Source organism: Oryctolagus cuniculus, chromosome 6 (genome assembly GCF_051225735.1).
Source record: "Oryctolagus cuniculus isolate XC-2025 breed Fujian yellow rabbit chromosome 6, ASM5122573v1, whole genome shotgun sequence".
NCBI classification, from domain to species: Eukaryota; Metazoa; Chordata; class Mammalia; order Lagomorpha; family Leporidae; genus Oryctolagus; species Oryctolagus cuniculus.
In genome coordinates, this window is record NC_142872.1 from 18946394 (window position 1) to 18959998 (window position 13605).

Genomic DNA, 13605 nt, shown 5'->3' on the forward strand with positions numbered 1-13605 from the left:
CAGAGACTGAACTAACATTTGCTGGATCACTCCCCACATGTCCATAATGAGTGGGACGGGATCATATCCAAGATGGGAATGCAAGCCAAGTCTCCCAGGTAGCTAGCAGGGAGTGGACTGCTTGAGCTTTCACCACTGCCTCCCAGGGTCTACATTAGCAAGTATTGGAGTCCGGAGCTGGAAAATGAGAACCCATCCCAGGCGTTCTGAAGTTGGAAGTGGGAATCTTAACTGCTAGGTTAAACACCTGCCCTTACTACACTTTCATAATGACATATCTGTGTGTCTACTCATTTTCCTATTCATCTATCAAACCATCTTGCTTTTATCTGATGAATCTCACAGTAAGTTGCAGAATTGGTATATTTCTGTCTAGAAACTTCAACAAGCATATAAGTAAATTTCAATATTTCTTGCAGTTCTTGTTTCATGGTAAAGTTTTCAAATGATGAAATACACAAAGCTCAAGCCTACCATGATCACTTGTTGGCCTTTGACTAAGATGGAGTGATGCACCATTAGGTGAGTTTTTTTTTATATAAATCGAACCCCTATCAAAATGTAAAACATTGTCATCACCACAGAAAATCTGGTCATGTATCTTCCTGGGCAGTGCCTATTTGTAACATCTGGAAACAGCCATTGTTTGGATTATTTCTGATAATAGACTAGTTTTACCTGCTCTAGGACTTCATGTAAAGTAATATCATATTTATCCCTTTGAGGTTGGACTTTTTTGAATCTGGATAATGTTTTTGAGATTTGTCTGTGACATTTCTCATTTCTTTTCATTGCTGAGTAATTTTGTAAGTCTAGGTCTTCTAGGAAGCTGACAGAAAGTCAGGATTGGAAGTATAAAAGATTTGCTAAGTACTCATGAAGAATAAACAGAAGAGTGTCAAAATAAGTAGGTGTTCTATTCAGCTTTTCATTACTTTAAATACCTACAGAGTGATTCTTAGGAAGAAAGGAAGGAAGGTTTATTTTAGATTACAGTTCAGAGATTCACTAAGAAATCCCACTGGTTACGCATCTGGTAATGTCAGAAGGTGACAGAGAGATGATCACATGGTGAGCCAAGAAGCAGCACAACATAGGTAACACACTCTTCCTCTGCCTTCTACGTGGCCTCTCCCTATACAGCCATCATGATTTGATCATGGGGGCCCACCCTAGCCAGCTCATCCAATCCAGTCACTTCCTAAATGCACCACTTCCAGATACCATAGTTCAATTAAGTACCTGCTTAGTCCATTAATATAAGACTCTGGAGACCAAGACTCTAATACATGGACCTTTGGAAGAAACTCAAATTATTTTGTAAACCCTAGCAGTGGGGAGAATCTCCTGACTGTTATGTTGGTCTGACCCCTGAGAAGGAGAGAGGTAGAAAGAAAACTTCTCACTGTGTCCTCATATGCAGAAGTAAAGCTAGAGTGCTTTCTGAAGTCTCTTTATTTTTATTTTTTTAAATTTTTTTATTTTTTAAAATATTTATTTATTTATTTGAAAGACAGTTACAGAGAGAGGTAGAGCCAGAAAGAGAGAGGTCTTCCATATTCCACTGGTTCACTCCCCAAATGACTGCAATGGCCAAAGCTGAGGAGATCCAAAGCCAGGAGCCAGGACCTTCTTGTGGGTCTCCCATGTGGGTGCAGGCACACAAGGACTTGGGCCATCTTCCGCTGCTTTCCCAGGTGATAGCACAGAGCTGGATCAGAAGTGGAGTAGCCGGGACTTGAACCGGCGCCCGTATGGGGTGCTGGCACTGCAGGCGGCGGCTTTACCCACTAAGCCAAAGCACTGGCTACTCTGACAAGTCTCTTAATGGCGCTTATAATCATTTGCAAGGGCTCCACCTCCATGTCCTAATTACTTCTTTAAGGTCTCATCACCTAATAACTTCTCATTAGGTGCTAAAATTTTAAGCTACGAATTTTGAAGGGAAACAAGTATTCACTTGGATGGTGCTGGTCAAACCTTTCCCCTGAAAGCTTTATACACTAATAAAAATTCACACTCTACAATGGTAAAAGACTTTATACTACACTAGTAGGAATCATTTTTTTTTTTTAGTTTGCAAATATTTTTTAACTTTATTTAATGAATATAAATTTCCAAAGTACAGCTTATGGATTACAATGGCTTCCCCCCCATAACGTCCCTCCCACCCACAACCCTCCCCTTTCCCACTCCCTCTCCCCTTCCATTCACATCAAGATTCATTTTCGATTCTTTTTATATACAGAAGATCAGTTTAGCATACATCGAGGAAAGATTTCAACAGTTTGCTCCCACACAGAAACATAAAGTGAAAAATACTGTTTGAGTACTACTTATAGCATTAAATCTCAATGTACAGCACACTAAGGACAAAGATCCTACATGAGGAGTAAGTGCACAGTGACTCCTGTTGTTGACTTAACAAATTGACACTCTTGTTTATGGCATCAGTAATCACCCTAGGCTCTTGTCATGAGCTGCCAAGGCTATGGAAGCACCCTGAGTTCACCGACTCTGATCATATTTAGACAAAGCCATGGTCAAAGTGGAAGTTCTCTCCACCCTTCAAAGAAAGGTACATCCTTCTTTGATGACCTGTTCTTTCCACTGGGATCTCACTCGCAGAGATCTTTCATTTAGGTTTTTTTTTTTTTTTTTTCTTCCCCAGAGTGTCTTAGCTTTCCATGCCTGAAATACTCTCATGGGCTTTTCAGCCGAATCCGCATGCCTTAAGGGCTGATTCTGAGGTCGGAGTGCTGTTTAGGACATCTGCCATTCTATGGGTCTGCTGTGTATCTCACTTCCCATGTTGGATCATTCTCTCCCTTTTTTATTCTATCAGCTAGTATTTGCAGACACTATTCTTGTTTATGTGATCCCTTTGACTCTTAGTCTTATCATTATGATCAATTGTGAACTACTCTAGTAAGAATCATTTAACATTTGGGGTAGTGGTGGTAAGTGATTGGGATAATAGGTACTAAGAGTGATGCATATTTTTAAAAGATTTGTTTATTCATTTGAAAAGAGGAGAGAGAGAGAGAGAGAGAGAGAGAGAGAGAGAGCACGCGCGCGAGAGAGCTCATTCTTGCATTCTGTTGGTTCACTCCTCAAATGGCCAAAACAGTTAGGGCTGGACCAGGCCAAAGCCAGAAATGAGAATTCCATCCAAAAGTCCCACATGGGCAGCCAGAGGTCCAGGCACTTATGCCTTCATCCACTGGCTCCCAGTATGCTCTTTAGTAGAAAGCTGGACTGGAGGCAGAGGCAGAATTTGATCCCCAGGACTCCTACATGGGATGAGGGTGTCCCAAGTGGTGACTTAACCCACAACTAGGGCGAGCCGAGGCTGAAACCTGGCAAGGGTGTTGTGGCACAGTGTGTTAAGTCACTTCTTGGAGCACTCTAATTCCATATCAGAGTGCCTGGGAACAAGTCCTCCTGTACTTCTGACCCAGCTTCCTGCTAACGAGCACCCTGGAGGCCACGGATGATGGCTGGAGCACTTGGATACCTGGGAGATCCACAGGTAAATCCTGGTTCCTGGCTTTGGCCTGGCCCAACTTCACCTGTTGTGACCACTTGGGGAGTGAACTAGCATATGAAAGATCCTTCATGCCGGCGCCACGGCTCACTAGGCTAATCCTCCGCCTAGCGGCGCCGGCACACCAGGTTCTAGTCCCGGTTGGGGCGCTGGATTCTGTCCCGGTTGCCCCTCTTCCAGGCCAGCCCTCTGCTGTGGCCCAGGAGTGCAGTGGAGGATGGCCCAGGTGCTTGGGCCCTGCACCCCATGGGAGACCAGGAAAAGCACCTGGCTCCTGGCTCCTGCCATTGGATCAGCGCGGTGCGCCGGCCGCAGCGCGCTGGCCACGGCGGCCATTGGAGGGTGAACCAATGGCAAAAAGGAAGACCTTTCTCTCTGTCTCTCTCTCTCACTGTCCACTCTGCCTGTCAAAAAAAAAAAAAAAAAAGAAAGATCCTTCTGCCTCTATCTCTCTCTCCCCCTATATATATATGTATGTGTATATATATATATATGTATATACACACACACACACACATATATGTGTGTGTGTGTGTGTGTGTGTGTGTATGTATGTGGTATTACCTAGCTTTTCCAATAAATAAAAATAAACACAAAAAGTAAAATAAAATGCACAGTATATATATTTTAAGTATAACTTACGGGGTAGTCTTACCTCCCCGCTCTTAACAAAACACTGTTGATTCAAACATGAGTCATTACAGTCAAATAAATCAGTAGTACTGAAGTTAAACCAACAGTAAATTATAATTTAAGACCTAGGTTAGAATCAATTGATTATTCTGAGTAGCCAATGTTAATATCAAGCCTGCCCTAATAACAAACTTCCTCTTTGAAAATATGTTAGAATCTAAAGTAGTGCCTCACTACTAAGCTATGTGTGGAAGCCAAGTGATTCAACATTCTTCTTAGGAATTTGATGCAGTTCTTAAGAACTTTGGTTTTTCTATGCTTTTTAGGAGAACCATTGGAATATGGGAAATTTCAGCACTTAATATTATGAGTTTTACCCTCCAACTTCTGGAAAAACTATTTGTGCCCCTCAAATATATTAAATATCTTAACTTCTGGGGTGGTCTGTTTTCATTTTCTGCAAAAATACACTGTCACACATGTTCAAAACTGTCTTACCTTCCATGTCAGGAGGATAACCAGCTTTGGGAAACTGGTTATAAAATGCAAAATGTGCTGGAGTTGAATAGCTGTGAGATAAATTTTAATCTCAGTAGTCAAACCGTGGCTTGTGATTGACATCATTGGAAGTGATACAATGTGCAGTAGGTCCACCACAATACAGTGTTCATTGTCTCTAAATTCTACCAACTTTTTAAGTTATGGATAAAATGTTTTCCTCTAGAACAGTTGCTGGAGTGGTTTTGAGCCTGCTGGAATGGAGACGTGATGGATGAGATTCATTTTATTTCTCCATAAGTGGGTGGCCTTTTCCTTCTTTTTTTCTCTAAAGGAACTGAATAGTGTTTTTTAGCTGTTTTTTTTTTTTCTTAAAATATTTTTTAAGTTAAAATAAAGCCTGATATATGCCATGATCATTCACTGAAATCACATGCCATACACACCATAGGATGTATTTGTCTGATTTATAACTACGAAGCATTCTTGGCATTCTTAAATCAGGTAAAAATCAGCATCGGTATGAATTTATACAAATCCCCAACGTGATAACTTTTAAATGAAAGATCAACTTCTAAAAAATTCACAAATCTGCAAATCATTACAGAAAATTTTAAAAATGCAAAAAAGAGGGAACAGGCATTTAAAATGTCATGATTTGATATATGTGATTAGTGTTTTGGGATATATCTATCAGGGCGATTTTGAAGTAAACATGCGTGGGGGTGGGATCATTTACCGAGTTATTAGTTTTCCTTTTGTCCTCTTTGCTATAGGTGACTTACTCTTCTGTGTTTCTTATTTAAGGAAATCAATAGTAATTTTGCATGATAGAACCAGAAGTAGAACGTGCCAGAAAAAGAAATCACAGTGCTCGCTGAGAGATGTATCGAGAGCGATTCATGGAACAATAACATCAGATTGTTCCTGGGGAGAAGGACCACCAGGACCTGGGTATAGTTTGGGAGGAGGAGAGTTGTGAGAGTACATAGTGGGCAGGTGTGGGAGAGCTTCTGCACCCTGCTATCTCCCAGCACCCCAGGAACTTCCAGGACTTCCACAGTTGGATGGGGGATGTTCCCCTGAGATTGGACCAGGCGGGGATGCTCCTTCCTGGTACATGGCTGGGCTCCAGCTTGTTATCAAATATAGCAGAGCCTCTGATGTTCAGGAACCAGGCATAACTGATGAACATGCTCCTGCAAGACCAGTTTGTTCCAGAACCGGGGGGGACTAGAGACGAGGGGTCTTTCTCAAGTGTCTTCACCTATGCGGTGTCTTTGAGATTCTTGCATGAACCTGTAGAAAGAGGGTACCCTGCAAACCTGACAGAATTAAGTTTCCTGGCCTTCAAGTATGTGGAACTGTGGAGAAAATACTGTGATATTTTAGAATAGAATTTATTGCCACTGCACTCACCTACAGTATCGGGTTGGTTCAGAACGTGCAAGTATTTGATTTGGTGCCCCCTCAAATGGCTGAGATGGAATTTCCTTCCATCCGCAGACTCAGGGAGTGGTTTAAGTTTATTTAAAGAAAATGAAGTAATTGGTGTGTCCTGAAACCTAGCACAATGGTTCTGAAAGTAAATCACATTACTGTACATGTTCAAGGTGTGTCTCAATCTGTATGTCAATATCTATGTGACCTTAGACAAATGACTTATCCTTCTGTTACTCTGTTGTTTTGCCTATAAGATGAGATCAATAATGTACTGATGCCATAGGGTTGTTATGAGGAATAAATGAATTAGAACCACTAGAACAATGTCCAGCACTGTAATTTTTGATTTACAAATGTTTAGAGTTTATAAAGTTTATCTTTTATATGGCTGAGGAAAGTTTTTGTATTTTAATAGGTAGTTTTGTATTTTTTTTTTTTTTTTTGACAGGCAGAGTGGACAGTGAGAGAGAGAGAGAGACAGAGAGAAAGGTCTTCCTTTGCCGTTGGTTCACCCTCCAATGGCCGCCGCGGCCAGCGCGCTGCGGCCGGCACACCGCGCTGATCCGATGGCAGGAGCCAGGAGCCAGGTGCTTTTCCTGGTCTCCCATGGGGTGCAGGGCCCAAGCACCTGGGCTATCCTCCACTGCACTCCCTGGCCACAGCAGAGAGCTGGCCTGGAAGAGGGGCAACCGGGACAGAATCCGGCGCCCCAACCGGGACTAGAACCTGGTGTGCCGGCGCCGCAAGGCGGAGGATTAGCCTAGTGAGCTGCGGCGCTGGCCGGTAGTTTTGTATTTTAATAATGCTGCTGTTTTAGTCATTGGAGTGATCCTAGACTTTGCTCTTTTCATCTGTAGTAGCTGTGAATTATCGTAATAGATTTCATATTAAATTAGGCTTATATTATATGGAGTTTTCTTGATTATGGTATTTTACATGGTATACATTGTTGGAATCAGTTGCTAATGTTTTGCTAGAGTTTTCATGTATGTATTCCTAATTAAGATTGGTCTAAACTTTTCTGTTCTTGTACTGTCTTTATCAGGTTTGGTATGTAGGATTATACTCATAAGTTTTTTGGAGGGCTTACCTGGGTCTTAACTCTCTGAATCAATAAATGTAAATGAAAGATTACTTTTTTCTTGGACATAAGTTAGAATGTGCCTGTCCATCTAGTCCTCATAGGGATTCTGTTTTTTGGCTTTTTTAAAAAAAATATCTATCTATCTATCTATCTATCTGAAAGGCAGAGTTACAGGGAGACATAAAGAGATCTTCTATCTGCTGGTTCATTCCCCAAAGGGCCATAACGGTCAAGGCTGTACCAGGCCAAGGCCAGGAGCCAGGAGCTTCATCCTGGTCTCCCATGTGGGTGCAGGGTCCCAAGCACTTGGGCCATCTCTGCTACTTTTCCACACCATTAGCAGGGAGGTGGATTGGAAGTGGAGAAGACAGAACTCAAACTGGGGCCATGTGAGGTGTCTACAGGAGCTGGAAGCTTAACCTGCCACCCCACAGCACATTGTTTTTAATTTTTGTAAGACTTTAAACACCCATATCCATTTCTTTCATTTTTGTTAAAGACCAGTTCAGAAATTTTCAAATTTGGGGCATCAATTTGTTTATGTTATAATTGTAATTATATAATTATATAACATATATGATTATATAATATATATAATTATATATAATATATTCTATATAAATATATAATATATGAATATATAATATATAAATATATTATATATATATTTATAATATATATAAATATAAATAAATATATAATATATAATTATAATATATAATTATATAATTAATTATATAAATTATATAATAATATAACATAATTATAATTATGTTATAATTCTAGGGAGAAATATGTTCACAGTTTTCTCTCAATTATTTTTAATTTCTCCTTTTCTCTGCATTTCTGCTTCCCTATGCAGTTTTTAGAGCTTTATAGTTACTTTACTGCATAAATTTTTAAGAAAGGACAGCTTTTGGATTTGTTTTCCTCTATTCTTGGTTATTTTGTTACTTTTTCTACCTGTTACACAGAATTTCCTTTTATTATGGACCATGAGGTTACCAACTCAGTGTTAATTTATCTGAAAATGTTTTATTTTATTCCTAAAATATATTTGGCTGGGTTTGTGATTCCAGGCTGGCACATTTTCCTTTCTGTGTATTAGTTATTCTGGTAACAGTTGCTCACTTGGAAACAATCTTTTGTTTTTGTTTCTTTGAATTCAGAGTGTTCTTCAGAATTCCCTTTTTTTTTTTTCTTGTTTGGGACTTGAAGCTTCTAGTGATAAATCTAGATTTCACTTTCTTTTCATTTAAGTTGCTTGGCTTTTGCTAGGTATTTTGAATCAGAAGGTTTATGTCTTCCATCAGTTCTGGAATATTTCCAGTTGTTAATATCTTCAAATGATTATCTCCAACTCATTCTCTGTTTTCCATATGGAATCATGTCTCAATATGTTGGACTTTTAATCTTGTCTCCATGTCTTTTATTTTCTCTTTTATATTTTCTCTTTGTGTCTTTGTGATAGGTTCTGGAAAACTCAAGTCTATCTTCCAATTAACTCATTGTATTTTCCGCATATATTTAACCTGATATTAAATTCATTCAGTGGGGCCTGGCGCTGTGGCTCACTTGGTTAATCCTCTGCCTGTGGCGCCAGCATCCCATATGGGTGCCAGGTTCTAGTCCCGGTTGCTCCTCTTCCAGTCCAGCTCTCTGCTATGGCCTGGGAGGGCAGTGGAGAATGGCCCAAGTGTTTGGGCTCCTGCACCCGCACGGGAGACCAGAAAGAAGCACCTGGTTCCTGGCTTTGGATCGGCATAGCTCCGGCCGTTGTGGCCATTTGGGGACTGAACCAATGGAAAGAAGACCTTTCTCTCTGTCTCTCTCTCTCACTGTCTGTAACTCTACCTGTCAAATAAATAAATGAAAATCTAAAAAAAATCATTCAGTAATCATTTCCTGAGATTATTACTATTTATTTATTCGCAAGTCTGAGTTACGGGTGGTGGGGTTAGGGAGAAAATCATCTAGCCACTAGTTCACTCCCCAATGGCTGCAATGACCGGGGCTGGGCCAAGCTGAAGCCAGGAGCCAGGAACTTCATCTGGGTCTCCCACGTGGGTGGCAGATGCCCAAACATTTGGGCCATCTTCTGCTACTTTTCTCAGGCCATGAACATGGAGCTAGATCAGAAATGGAGCTTCCAGGACATGGACCAGTGCTCATATGGGATGCCAGATTCCTAGGTGGTGGATTAATCTGCTATACCACAGCAGTGGCTTCAGTAATCATTTTCATGATGAAAATTTCATTTCTAAAAGTTTTATTTGATCCTAAAGATGGACTTAGTAAAGTTTTAATAGTTTCTTGCTTCCTCTATGTATTTTCATTTATCTTTTATTTATTTAAATATGATGAACATAATGTTTTCAGAGCTTGTGTCCTAATATTTTTAGTGTCTGAAATTTCAGTGTTTCTGTTTGTTATGTTTGCTTATTTTTCCTTAGGGGGTTTTACTTTTGTTGTTTATGTGATTATTTTTGCCTGTGAGCCACTCAATTTTTTAATCAGTTTATTTCTAGAAATTCTTTGAGGCCTGTGATCCAGATGATTCCTCCAGACAGAATTGTGTTTGCTTTAGTGAAACAGGTAGTGACATTGCATTTTTTTTTTTATTTGAAAGGTAGAGTTATAGACAGTGAGAGAGAGAGACAGAGAGAAAGGTCTTCTTTCCATTGGTTCACTCCCCAAATGGCCACAACAGCTAGAGCTATGCCGATCCGAAGCCAGGAACCAGGTGCTTCTTTCTGGTCTCCCATGCAGGTGCAGGAGCCCAAACACTTGGGCCATTCTCCACTGCCCTCCCAGGCCACAGCAGAGAGCTGGACTGGAAGAGGAGCAACCGGGACTAGAACCCGGTGCCCATATGGGATGCCGGTGCAGCAGGCGGAGGATTAACCAAGTAAGCCATGGCGCCGGCCCAACATTGCATTTTTGTGGTCATTCTGCATTGCAGTTACAAAGTTGGTTATTTTAGTCTGCTGAAAAGGGCTGATTTTTACTTTTAAACATGATTTTTCTCGCTTTGTTGGTGTCTGTGTAATGGGGAGCTGATATGCTTCCATCTGCTGGGAGAGGCATGTTTCTGCTTACCCTAGAGCTCCACTCAGTAGTCCAAGTTTTTTAAGCAGAGAAACTCTTCTCTTTTTATATCTCCCCCTTGATTGAGCCTTGGAGATTGCCTCTGTATTTCAGTGATATTTTGCATGGTATACTATTTAGCAGTGGGTCTAAAATCATTAAGAAGCAGTATGAAGATAAAGCATAAATCAGGAAGTCTTGTGTTGACAGACATCAAGAGTACACTTGGATTGATGTGGGGAGCAGACTCAGAGATGACTGGTGAATGCCATTCCCCACAGTCAGAGGTTGAAGAGGAAAGACAGTACAGCTATGATTCACAGTAACAGAATCAGCAGTGTTTTTCAGAACAGTGTGTTTGCAAGCTTATATCCCTCAAAATCATCATCGAAGGTCAAGCAATTTCAGGTGATAACATGAGTTACTAAAGTTCACATGAGAGTTTCTGGAAGCTCAGTTCAACTTTAAGTACATAAGGCTAGTTTGGCTGTGTGCTAGAAATCCCAATCCTGGCCAGGTGTACCTCATGGGTCTTAGTGTCACACAATATGCATTAGGACCACAAGGCCCATTTTAGTACAGAACACTCAGGCTAGGAATACTCTAGGCTGAGTAGGAAAATACTAGGAATACTCAGGCTCTCAGGATCATTTCTCGCACTCCAGGCTAGCCAAATATGGGCCAAGGCCATTTCTGAACTTGGTGCTGTGGCATGGGAACAACAATCAGTTGCCCAGACTTCTGTGGCTACAAAGTCCATCTATAAATAATATAATTAACTGAGGTTTTAATTATTTATGGAGGAGAAACAGGAGTTCTTCAGAACCGTAGACACCAGGCAGGGTCTCAAAGGAAAGATATATCTCACTCAAATTAAGCTAACTTAAGGAGAGTTAACATTTAAAAGGGACTAATTACAAAGGTGTGTGGGGATTGATGGAGGTGAAGCAGAAGAGACAGTACAGAAAACTGGAGCTTAAAGAAGCAAGCTTTGACCAACCCCAAAGCAGAAAGGACAATGAAAAGAATTCATTACCAGAACCCTGCAGGACAGCATCTCACAGTGTTCACCTAGAATGGAAAAGTAGACCTTTGACCAAAGGAAATACGCTGCCAAAGTATATTCAGTGTCTTCCCAATCTTCCTGAAGGCCAAACCCACCGGAATCCAGAGCACATGGGAGCCCACTGATGGAACCCAGGCAGATCACCTTCCCTGGACAGTGAGGTGGAAAGGGTGTAGAGTGTGCTTGCAGGGGGAACCAAGTGGAGGATGACTGGTGTTATCAGAAGAGCTGATACAGAATCCATGATTAGTCAATAACAGCATCAATTTGTAAGTTAACTGAAGCTGCCAGTGCTTTTCATGTATACTCATCCAAAAAATGTCTACACTCTTATTTCAACAAGAGCTTATTCAACGTGCCGATCATATTGATTCTTTTTTGACACTTTGTAGGTCAGTCTCCCCAATCTCACCTACTTCATTCTCTTTGGATGTTATTCTGATCCTAGGTCTTCCAAAACTTTTCCAAAATATTCTCATTTTCCAGGATCCCTGCCACTGCTCTATTTTTTTCCTCCTCAGAAATTTTGAACTGCCTTGGATAAAACCCATGTGGACAGAGTATTTATTGATGTTGGTTCATGCTAACTCATTTATCATTTCTGACTTACAGACTCTGTACTCAGTGCAGTGAGTGTGTAGCTTGCTCTGAAGACTGTTCTGGCTTTATCCTTTTCAGGAACTGTGTAGGTTATGGTTGCCTGGTGACTTCTATTGATGTATTTATTTAGTACACGCAAGTGTATATATGAATAATATATAACTTTGATGTTATATATAACTTTGGCAAATTCATTCTGTGGTGGAATTCTCAAGACTTAGAACATTTGACTGTTGGACTATCTTGAGTTTCTGATTAAAAAACAGCTTGTCACTGAGATGATGCCAAGTCATGGAGAGGATTATGTTAGGAGGAGGCACTTGCAGGAAGCTGGTAAATAGTTTATGGTAAGTATTTTCAATATGGTACTTAATTGAGTATCATAAGCATTACAAGCCATATCATCTTTTGTGAAAGAAACACATTTTGAGTTTTCAGAAAAATATTATTGGCTGGTATTTTTAAGGTCTTTATAATCAAAGTAAAGTAAATATTTGAGGTGGAAGTCTCACTGCCCAGTGGAAGCCAAGGGGTCCAGGTAATGTTTCAGAGGAGGGTCTGAGTGTCCATGTGTTACAGCGTACTGGACAAACTGGACAATGACCTGCACCCTGGAGGAAGGCAGTGTCCTTCTCCTCCTTTTCCCGGTGACTCTCCCAAGTCATCTCAGCACTGTTGCCTGGGAAATATTATAAAACATCCACCCGAGGGGCAGACGTGTAGTCTACTTGTTAAGTTACCCGCATCCCACATTGCAGTACTTGGGTTTAACTCCCAGCTCCAGATCTTGACTCCAGCTTCCTCCAAATGCACATCCTGGGAGACAATGGTGATGACTTAGGTAACATTTTCTGCTGTGCACATGGAGCACATGGGTTGAGTTCTTGGCTGCTGATATCAGTCCCTGACAGCCTTAACCTTTGCAGTATACGTGAAGTGAACCATGGCATGGGAGCTCTCTGTGTATTTCTCTCTCTCTCCTTCTGTGTTTCTCAAATAAATAAAAAAGAGTTAAAAACAAAAGTAACTGCAGCTACACTTTTTTTCTAAAAACCATCATTACTTGTAAGAGTACTTAACTAAAATCCAGCATCCTCAACAAGACCTGAATGACAAGACCTCCCCCCACCCCCAAAACAGATGCTTCACTAGCTCCTCCTGTACTTACATTACCACTGCCCAGATCATTTGTATCCATATTGACTCCTAAAAGGCTCTTATCCTTTCAGAGTTCTGACTAAAGTTTATTTCTTCAAGGAAAGTATCCCTTCTTCTTCCAGCTCAGTAAGGTTCCCTGGTGTTCTTTCTAACAGCATCCTTCATTTTTACTGCTGATTCCTCCCTGTACTTTGTATTCATTTGTTTTGCTTGTTGTTTTCCTAACATTTGCCTCTCCCATCAGACTGTATGTTCCAGGGGGTTGATTTTGTTCACTGTGATATCTTTATCTCTGTGGCACAAGAACCAAACTAGGAGTGCTGTGATCTAAATGTTTGTATCTCTGCAATTTGTATGTTGAAACCCACTTCCCAGTGTGAGGGTATTTTGAAGTAGGGCCTTGGAGGAAGTGATTAGGTCGTGAAGATCCCTTATGAATGGAATTAGGACCCTAATGAATGAAGCCCCAGAGAGTCTCCTTGCCTCTGA

General features: G+C 40.8%; 1 long non-coding RNA gene across 3 annotated transcripts in view; it reads left to right on the forward strand.

Moving 5' to 3' along the window:
• Nucleotides 1-13605, forward strand: part of LOC138850135 (uncharacterized) — an 85341-nt gene that overhangs the window by 46837 nt on the left and 24899 nt on the right. For 2 of the 3 annotated variants that reach the window (XR_016235344.1, XR_016235345.1), the window contains exon 4: nucleotides 420-523. The exons of the other annotated variant lie outside the window; for it this stretch is intronic. This is a non-coding gene — a long non-coding RNA (uncharacterized LOC138850135). Of the gene's footprint in view, nucleotides 1-419; nucleotides 524-13605 lie in introns of those variants that run through there. 3 annotated transcript variants of the gene reach the window in all.